This window comes from Mastomys coucha, unplaced genomic scaffold, assembly GCF_008632895.1.
Source record: "Mastomys coucha isolate ucsf_1 unplaced genomic scaffold, UCSF_Mcou_1 pScaffold20, whole genome shotgun sequence".
In the NCBI taxonomy this organism is placed as follows: domain Eukaryota; kingdom Metazoa; phylum Chordata; class Mammalia; order Rodentia; family Muridae; genus Mastomys; species Mastomys coucha.
This window is the reverse complement of record NW_022196903.1, coordinates 46,135,691-46,144,753: the sequence shown is the minus strand read 5'-3', so window position 1 is coordinate 46,144,753 and position 9,063 is coordinate 46,135,691.

Below are 9,063 nucleotides of genomic sequence, written 5' to 3'. Positions count from 1 at the left end.
GAGACAGAGAGAGAGAGAGAGAGAGAGAGAGAGAGAGAGAGAGAGAGATGTTTGGAAGTAGACTCCCAGTTATGAAGCAGACATGGCAGTAGCCAGAGGTGTGCAGCGTGCATAGGGTGTGTGTGTGTGCACAGGTTAGGTATGAGTGGGTTAAGGATGAGAGCAGGAAGACATCTGGTATGGCCACATAGAAGAACTCCCAAGGCAATTCTAAGGTCCTTTTGTGTGTATTTCTGGCAGTACTGACTCTGAAAGACACCACACTCAAGCACATTGTGGATAAGATTTCCAAACATTGGGCTGGAGAGATGGCTCAGTGGTTAAGAGCACTGACTGCTCTTCCAGAGGTCCTGTGTTCAATTCCCAAGAACCACATGGTGGCTCACAACCATCTGTAATGGGATCCGATGTCCTCTTCTGGTGTGTCTGAAGACAGTGACAATGTACTCACATACATAAAATAAATAAGTCTTAAAAAAATTTTCCAAATATTAAATGTTGCTTGGCTGTAGTTCTCAGTTAATTCTAGAGTGTAATATTAGAAATATTTCTTTACCCCTTGATGGCATATTGGAAATTTTACTTGGTTGATGAAATCTAAAGAACTGACTATTGCCAAAGTATATCAAAGATGCAAGATACAGAGAGTATCTGAGCGGTGGATGGAGGCTGGAGATGGCTTTCATAAGAAAGAGTCTAAAGCAGTGGTTCTCAACCATCCAAATGTGGGGACCCTCTTATACAGTTCCTCTTGTTGTGGTGAGATATCCCCCCAACCATAAAATTATTTTTGTTGCTACTTCCTAACTGTAGTTTTATTATCATTATGAATTGTGATATAAATATTTGTTTTTTCCAACAATCTTAGGCAACCCCATGAAAGGGTCGGCTGTTTGACCCCCAGGTTGAGAACTGCTGGTCTAAAGCACTGGTGGCCGCATAGACCAGGTTAGAGATGGATTGGGGGGGGGGGAAGAGTGGGCAGCTGTTATCACTCAGGTCTCCAGTTTGGAGAGGAGGTGGGAATGGAGGCTGCAGGAGATGGCTGTCGACCTCCTACAGGCAGGAGTCATGGATTTGGGGAGAGCTGAGATGCACACTCAGCACCCCTCCATTCTCCTTCCACTGGCTAAACATAGAGACTAAGGGACATATAGCACACCTGAACAGCCCATGGTGGCCAGTGTGATCTGAGGGATAGATGGAGAATGGCCAGGTCTGTTTTATTGTCTTGATGTTCTGCTACTCCAGTGAAACATTAAGAGAAAAAATATAAAATGAATCAACTATTTGGAGTATTATTAAAGGCTTGGGTGTCAGCCTGGCTGTGGTGGTGTATAACTTACTACATGCCAGCACTCAGGAGGCAAAGGCAGGCAGATGAATCTTTGTGAGTTCGAGGGCAGCCTGGTTTACACAGAGGGAGTTGCTACCTAGCCAGGGCTACATGAAGAAACCCTGTCTTGAAAAGAAGATAAATAAATAAATAAATAAATAAATAAATGCGCCTGTGTCTGCATCTAGTTTTTTGTTTTGTTTTGTTTTGTTTTTGTTTGTTTCTTTTTGGCATATAGTATTGTCTTCTGTGTTATTGGTGGCATATAGGACAAGCACAACATTTAAGTCAAACTTTAAAATTACTTTATGTGTGTGACAGCTTTGTATGTATGTCTGTGCACCACATGCATGCCTGGTGCTTTCAGGGTCAGAAGAGGGTTTAGTTCCCCTGAAACTGGAGTTATGGATGTTTATAAGCCACCTATGAGTGCTGGAAATGAAATCTGGGTCCTTCCAGGTGCTGCAGTCAAGCCACTGACACCTGTGCAGGGTTTGACACTGAGACTTTTTTCTCCCTTTGACAGTGGTGAATTTACGTTGCACAAAACATGCTGTTTCCCAAGCAAGGTTCAGCTGCATGCATACCTTCGCAGTGCTGCCTGTGGAATTAGCACGATTACTTCCATCCAGAAATTTGTTTTCATTGCATCAATCTTCAGGTCTGTCCATGTTTAATAGTAACAACCAAGGACAATAAGGTTTCCTTGCCCTCACCAGGATGGGCAACAGAGTGGATTTCTGTGAGGGTAAGAAGTAGTTGTGGCATTGTGCTGCCTGGATGATGCCATTTGTAAGACATTTGTTTTCAAGAGGCATTTGAATTTCAGAGACATTAAAGTGTGTGTGTGTGTGTGTGTGTGTGTGTGTGTGTTTAGATTCAGTTAACCATAGTGAATCATTTTAAAGAAACACTCAAAACCAGTGGCCCATGAGTGAGTTTCCTCATGAATGAGTTTCTGGTGGGTTCTACACTTGCTGTCTTCCTTTCTTAGGGAGACCACACAGGACCTAAGACAGCTGGAATCCATAGGCCGAATGTGACTGCCCTCTTACCCCAGTGTGCCCTAAAATGTGTTCATTATTTACCTTCAGTGTGATGTGAGGAAGGCTAAGAGGCATGCTCTGGCGGCTCTCCATCTTTAGTCTGGTTAGACTTCTGGGTTTATGTTTAATTCAGTATCATCTGTGTGCATCAGTAGGCAGAGGTACCCGATCGAGAGCTGCACCAATAAGTCTCACCTTCCATGGCAGGATAGCTGCCATTCCAGAGGAAGGCATCGCCAGACCTTTGAAACCCTAGCATCATGCTAGAAGGAGAAACAGAAGCTAGCTGGAGTTCCTTGCATAATAAAATCTGCACATTGCTTTTGAACCTGCAATTCCCCCTGTATCTGTTAGGATGCTCTTGGCTCTAGTATAAACCTAATTTACCTCAATTACCTGGAAAAGAAAAATAAACCACTTCTAAGAAGTCTAGAGGCAGCAAGGCTCCAGGATTAGTTAAATTGACAGCTCAGCAGTGCTTTGCAGTTTCGAATTTTTTTTTTTTTCTGTAGCCCTATGTGGCCATCCTCAGCTTCTTTGCCTCTCTCTCTTACAAGGTTCTCTGGTGGCTGAAGGCAGAAGCAACACTCAGCATGATGGCTTTGCAGAATGTCTCTGTGTGCCTTGATTTTTCCAAGACCATTCGTGACTTTCTGCTGTATCTGATGGAGCAGAATTGCATGGAGCAAAAACTAAGTTCTATTAGTACTGGCAAAGAAGAGGTGTAGAGACGCCTCTCGGAAGGAAGGTTGTTAGCAGCACAGTCTGCTGAAGGTCCACTAAGGGAGTGGCCTCACACAACTGCAACTCTGGTGATTGACGCTCTTGGATAAGTCATCTTTAAAGGCAGAACTTTAGAACTATGGTGCCCATCGATAGAGGAAGAGCTAAATCTCTCGCAGCCACTTAGTGAAAAGTGAAACAGATACATGTACAGTCAACACAGAGGGTAAAGGAAGTGTTTCCAACAGAGAATGTTATAGAACAACAAATAGGTCTGATCCATTTTCATCCTCTGTCTGCAGTCTGGTACATGTGTACTTTTTTTTTTTTCTTTTTGGTTTTTTTTGAAACAGGGTTTCTCTGTGTAGCCCTGGCTGTCCTGGAACTCAATTTGTAGACCAGGCTGGCCTCGGACTCAGAAATCTGCCTCCTTCTGTCTCCCAAGTGCTGGGATTAAAGACATGTACCACCACTGCCCGGCACATGTGTACTTAAAACAGACATAGGATTCTCTAGGTACAGTCTGAGGGGATTAAGATTAAGGGTTGTAGAAGAGCTTTGTCTCTTGTGGTGGTTTCAATGGGAATGATCCCCATAGGCTTCTATATTTGATGACTTGGTTTCTAGTTGGTGGAACTGTTTGGGAAGGATTGGGGGGGGTGGCCTTATTGGAGGAGGTGTGTTACTGGGAGTGGGCTTTGAGGTTTCAAAAGATGTTGACCACACCTAGTGTTTGTCTGTCTCAGAGGTCAGGGATCAGTATGTGAGCTCTCGGCTCTTCCTTCACTCTGTCATCATGGACTCTAACCCTCTGAAACTGTAAGCCAAATTAAATGCAGTCCTTTATACATTATTTTGTTTATGGTGTTTTAGCCAAGAGTATCAGTAATAGAAAAGTAACTAAGATAACTTAAAGGCTTCTATTTTTTTTTAATCGAGCTTTAAAAAAAATGATATAGTACTCTTGAGGATTGAAGAGATGATTAGAGGGTTATGAAAGCTGTTGCCTGTCTGTGGAATCTGTTTCCCTGGCTGGGTTGCCATGTCTGGCCTCAGTGGGGGAAGATATTCCTAGCCCTGCAGAGATTTGATGTGCCAGGGATGGGGAATACCCAAGGGAGACCTCCACCCTCTCAGAGAAGAAGGGGAGAGGGGAGGGAGAAAGGAGGAAGGACTATGTGAGGAGAGGTGACAAGGTGGGCAGTGACCAGATATAAAATGAATAAATAAATTAATGAGAAAAAACAAACAAACAAGGGTGCCTTGCTCTTTCAGAGGACACTAGTTTGTGTCCCAGCACCCACATGGAGCAGCTCATAACCTCCTGTAACTCCAGCTCCAGAGTTGTGATGCTCTCTACGTGTGATACACACACACACACACACACACACACACACACACACACATACACACACACACACACACACACAATTTGTTTTAAATCTTTAAAAAAACTTAAAAAAATGTATTACTCTTAAGATTAGAAATTACATATGCCACACAAGTGCCCATCAAATAGAAAATAACACAGTGACATCACACCAACAGTAGCTTGATGAGACACATCTCCCATATAATATGTATAAAGAAGCTTGTCCCAACTTTCTTAGCTCTTACCCACATCAGGCAACTCTTTTAGTGTTAATGGTTTCACTTCTTGAGCTGGGCTCCCTGATGTGATAATAACTAACTACATGTAGCTATTTAAATTTAAGTTCTTTAAAAATTAAATAAAATAAAAAATTCAGACCCTCAGTCACATTTTAGTATTCAACAAATCTGCTGAATACTAAATCTGTGGGTGCAGTGGCAAACCCCTATAATCCCAGACTCTTTGAAGGTTGAACAGGAGGGTCACTTGAGTGTAGGAGTTTGAAGTCAGCCTGAGTTACACTGAAAGATCTCCTTTAAAAGACAAGACGGCTGCATGCATGGATGGACGAGTAAATGAGGTGGCTTGAGGCTCCTTGCTGAAAAGCACAGATTCCACTGCAGAAGGCCCACTGCCCAGCTTGTTGCCAGCCACTGTCCTGTGTCCAGGCATAAGCTTGGTCTTTTCATAGCTCTGAGGCTTGGTGCAGACATTTCACCTCTTTGTACTTAGCCTTCCAATTGTTAGAGCAGTTAGAATGAGAGTGTGCAGCTCACAGAATTGTTGGGCAGATTAAATTTGCTTCGTGCCCTGTACTGTCAATAAAGTAACTTATTATTACACAGTCACTGGGGCTGCTATGGTCTGGATATGGTTTCTCTCTCAAAGGCTTATGTGCTGGAAACCTGGTCTCTGATGGCGGCAGGAATGAAAGGGGTGGGGGCTAGAAGGTGACTAGGTCACATGGCACTACCCCGGAGTGGGTTAATGCCTTTGTCAAGAGCTGGGCTAGTTTTCTCCAAAGTGAAGTCCATTTGGAGGGAGGGAGTTAGGTCTCATCAGCAAGAGTGTGCTGCTGGCAACAAGTTGGCTTCTATCTTCTCTTGCACACAAGTCTGTTTTCTTCCCCCTTCTGCCATGTTGTCTTGTTACCAGAAGGTGAGCCGGTGCTAGCGCCATGTTCTTGAACTTTCTTACCTCGAGAACTGTAAGCCTCTTTTATCTATAACTTACCCAGTCTTTGGCATTTTGTTATAGTACTGGGAAGCCAGTTTAACACAGGAACATTTTCATCTGTATTGATTCAGCCCTTGCTAAATGCAGGATGTAGGTCTTATGACAGATTCTACGGAGAAAACAGAAGGACAGGTGTAGCAAAGTGCCCTTGTCATACAGGAAGAGGCAGAGCAGGGAGTCACAGCCAGCTCCACTCCCAGGGCTTAGGGCTCCTTGGTGTCTAATCCATCAGTGACCTTTCTTTGTGCCCTTGCTGTTCCTTCTCTGGGCTTTTGAACAGAGCCACTGCTTCCCCAAGACCTGTAAGCTTTCAAATTCATCTGTTCATTCACTCCCACAGTCTTGCCCCTCCTACCTTCCTCTTTGCCATGCTGTTTTTTTATGGCAAGGACCCCAGAGAGAAGAGAACAACAGAATTTGCTCTGTATTACCTTTTTTTTTTTTTTTTTTTTTTTTGGTGGTGTTTGGATCCTCCTGGTTTCTACTTATGGACCTTCTTAAAGTTGAACAGTCCCTCTGAAGGAAGCCACTTGGGCTGAATTAAGGAAAGGAACCCTTGCCAGAGGACAGAACAGGAAGAAGTGATTATCTTGAAAAGCTTCAAATCAAAGTTAAAGTCACCGGTGTCTCCCTGGAAGGTCCGGTTGCACAGACTGGGCTTGGGTATGGGAGGCCTCACAGGAAAGTATGAGGGACCTGGAGACGGAGTGGGGGTTGGGCGTGGACTCAGAAGAGACAAGGGGCTGCTTACACTCATGTGGTGAGGGGCTGATGTCTGCCATAGACTTCTGACCGGACCTGGTCTTCAGCACTGACTCCCCTGTTTATATCACGGGCTTTCAAATGGATGTGCTCAGTCCTCCAGGCAACAGAGAAAGGACTACCACTGGAGGGCCTTGCTTTGTGCTTCTTTTTGAAACCCACTTCCAGTTGGCCCAGGTTTTCCAGTGAGTTAACATCTGTGCTGATATTTTCATGGGCTAAAATGCTGTAGAAAACATGTAGCTCTTTTCAGTCTTCCTAAGTCAGTCTCTCCCCTTCCCTTCCCCCCTCTCCTCTTTCCTTCCTTCTCTCCCACTCCTCCTCCCTTCCCTCTTCCGTCCTTCTTTTCCCTCCCCTCTCCCTCTTTCTTCCTTCCCCCTCCCCTTTCCTCTCCCTCTGTGTCGCTTGGGGGTGGGTTGGGAAAGAAAGACAACTGATACCTCTTTTGAAAGGCCACTGAGAACTGGTTTGTTAGGGTGCTGTGCTGCTGTGGCAGGGATCAGAGAGAAAAGCAAGCCCCGTGCTCCGCCTTAAGCCTTCTAACATGAACAGCTGATAAGAATTTATCTGGACGGTTGGAAACTGGAATCTGAGTCTAGTCAGGTTGTTCTGCTGTAGGAGATCTGAAATCACCTGAGGCATCGGACTATGCAGTAGATCACGGAGAACTTACCTTGGCAAGGGTTATTTGAGGAGAAATCTGGGCCACAGTAGGAGGCTTCCTGCTCCATGTTTCTTTTGCCCCAAGCCTGATGGTGAGGTTTCCCTTCATTCCTGAAGTAGGCACGGGGCAAAGCTCAGTGATATAGCACTCGACCCTGTGTGTGTGTGTGTGTGTGTGTGTGTGTGTGTGTGAGAGAGAGAGAGAGAGAGAGAGAGAGAGAGAGAGAGAGAGAGAGACAGAGACAGAGACAGAGACAGACAGAGACAGAGACAGAGACAAAGACAGACAGAAAATGTCCGCAATGCCTAGAACGTTTTGCCACACAGCTTCCACTTTATGCCTCCCTCTTGGCAGATCTGTTCCTTATGATTTGATGATATATCCTAGCACCAAGAACTGCAGCAGGCACATAGTGACATTGCAAAACCACAGATATTTGAATGTCTTTAGTGAATTTGTGGGTCCTCCCATCTCTCTGTCTCCCTGTCATTTCTGTCTGTCTGTCTGTGTCTCTTGACTTTGAGAGCTAATGTCACTTCAGATGTGGACACTGCTGATATCCTGAAGCTGAGCTAGCCACACCTTTCCTTCCATGCATCTGTTTTCCAAGTTCTTGTGTGGCATGTCTTGCCCGGCATTTTTTTTGTAGGTTGATTCCGGTTTGGGAAGCATCCAGCCAGGAATGGTGACACTGAAAGATTCTCCTCTTCTTTCTGAAGCCAACCGCTTCCCCCAGAGCCACTGCCATGGATCCAGATTTCCATTCTAAAGCTCCAGTGGCTACAGGATTTGTAAAGAACTCTGTTATTTGTCATCACCTTTGCTGTAAAACTCTCACAGCGACAGGAGTTAGAATCTCCTGCTCTGCGGCTTTTGACTTCTTCCTGCCCTTTCCTCACTCTTCTTTGTCTTCTAGAGGAGTTGGTGCCCTCTGCCATCTCACAGCTTTCTAAAGTGCTTGAGATTACAAGCATCATAGGGACAACTCACCTGACCTCAGACACTTATTGGGTAACTGCTATGTGCCAGGCACAGTTCTAGGTGGTAAGAACCTCATGCAGTCCTTCCTCGTTTTTACTGTACAAAAGGATAATATAGTATATATATATAGATAGATAATATAGTATATAGCTTCTATATAAATATTACATCATCAAATAATTTCAAGGAATGTATGGTTCTAATAATTAAATGAGAGCTTGTTCATATATATTTTTAAATAGATAATTGTTGATATCAAATCACTGGAACATTTATATTTTGTTTGGCACATGTTTTAATGAATGTCTCTATTTTAAAAATTCAGTATTTTCAGTTACCAGAAGTCATATCTTTTGCAACGAAGGAAAAATATTACATATTTTCTTAAATGTGTTCCGGGGAAATAATGTCTCAAAATTTTTGTGGTGAAAAGGGGGCAGTTGTGCAAATATTTAAAGGAAGATGGTAGGTGGGCTGGCAGAGTTTTGTCTGGTTATAATTGGTGTTTGGTTGGAAACTTCCAGAGATTGTTCCGAAAAGTTAGGAAAAGAAGTGTAAAGATTCTTCATAATGCCAGCTTACCCACTAGTGTTCTGTGTGATCAAGCAGTCTACTCCTGGGTGAGTTGTCTAAGGAATCTAAGCCAGTCTCCTGAAGAGGTGTATAAACTCCTGAATTTGCTGTGGTCAAAAACCAAGCTGTGGACAAAACTTAAATGTCATTAACAGTGAATGGCTGTCTTAGTTATACATCTAACTTCATTTATTCTCATAATAGCCTAAAATTACTTTTATCTTGTACAGTAGGTAACAGAGACACAATGCTGCTAAATAGGTTTTTCAGTGATACATAGCTATTAAATGATAAAGGCAGGAGTCAACCTTAGGCAACACACACACAGACACACACACACAGGCACACACACACAGGCACACACACATAT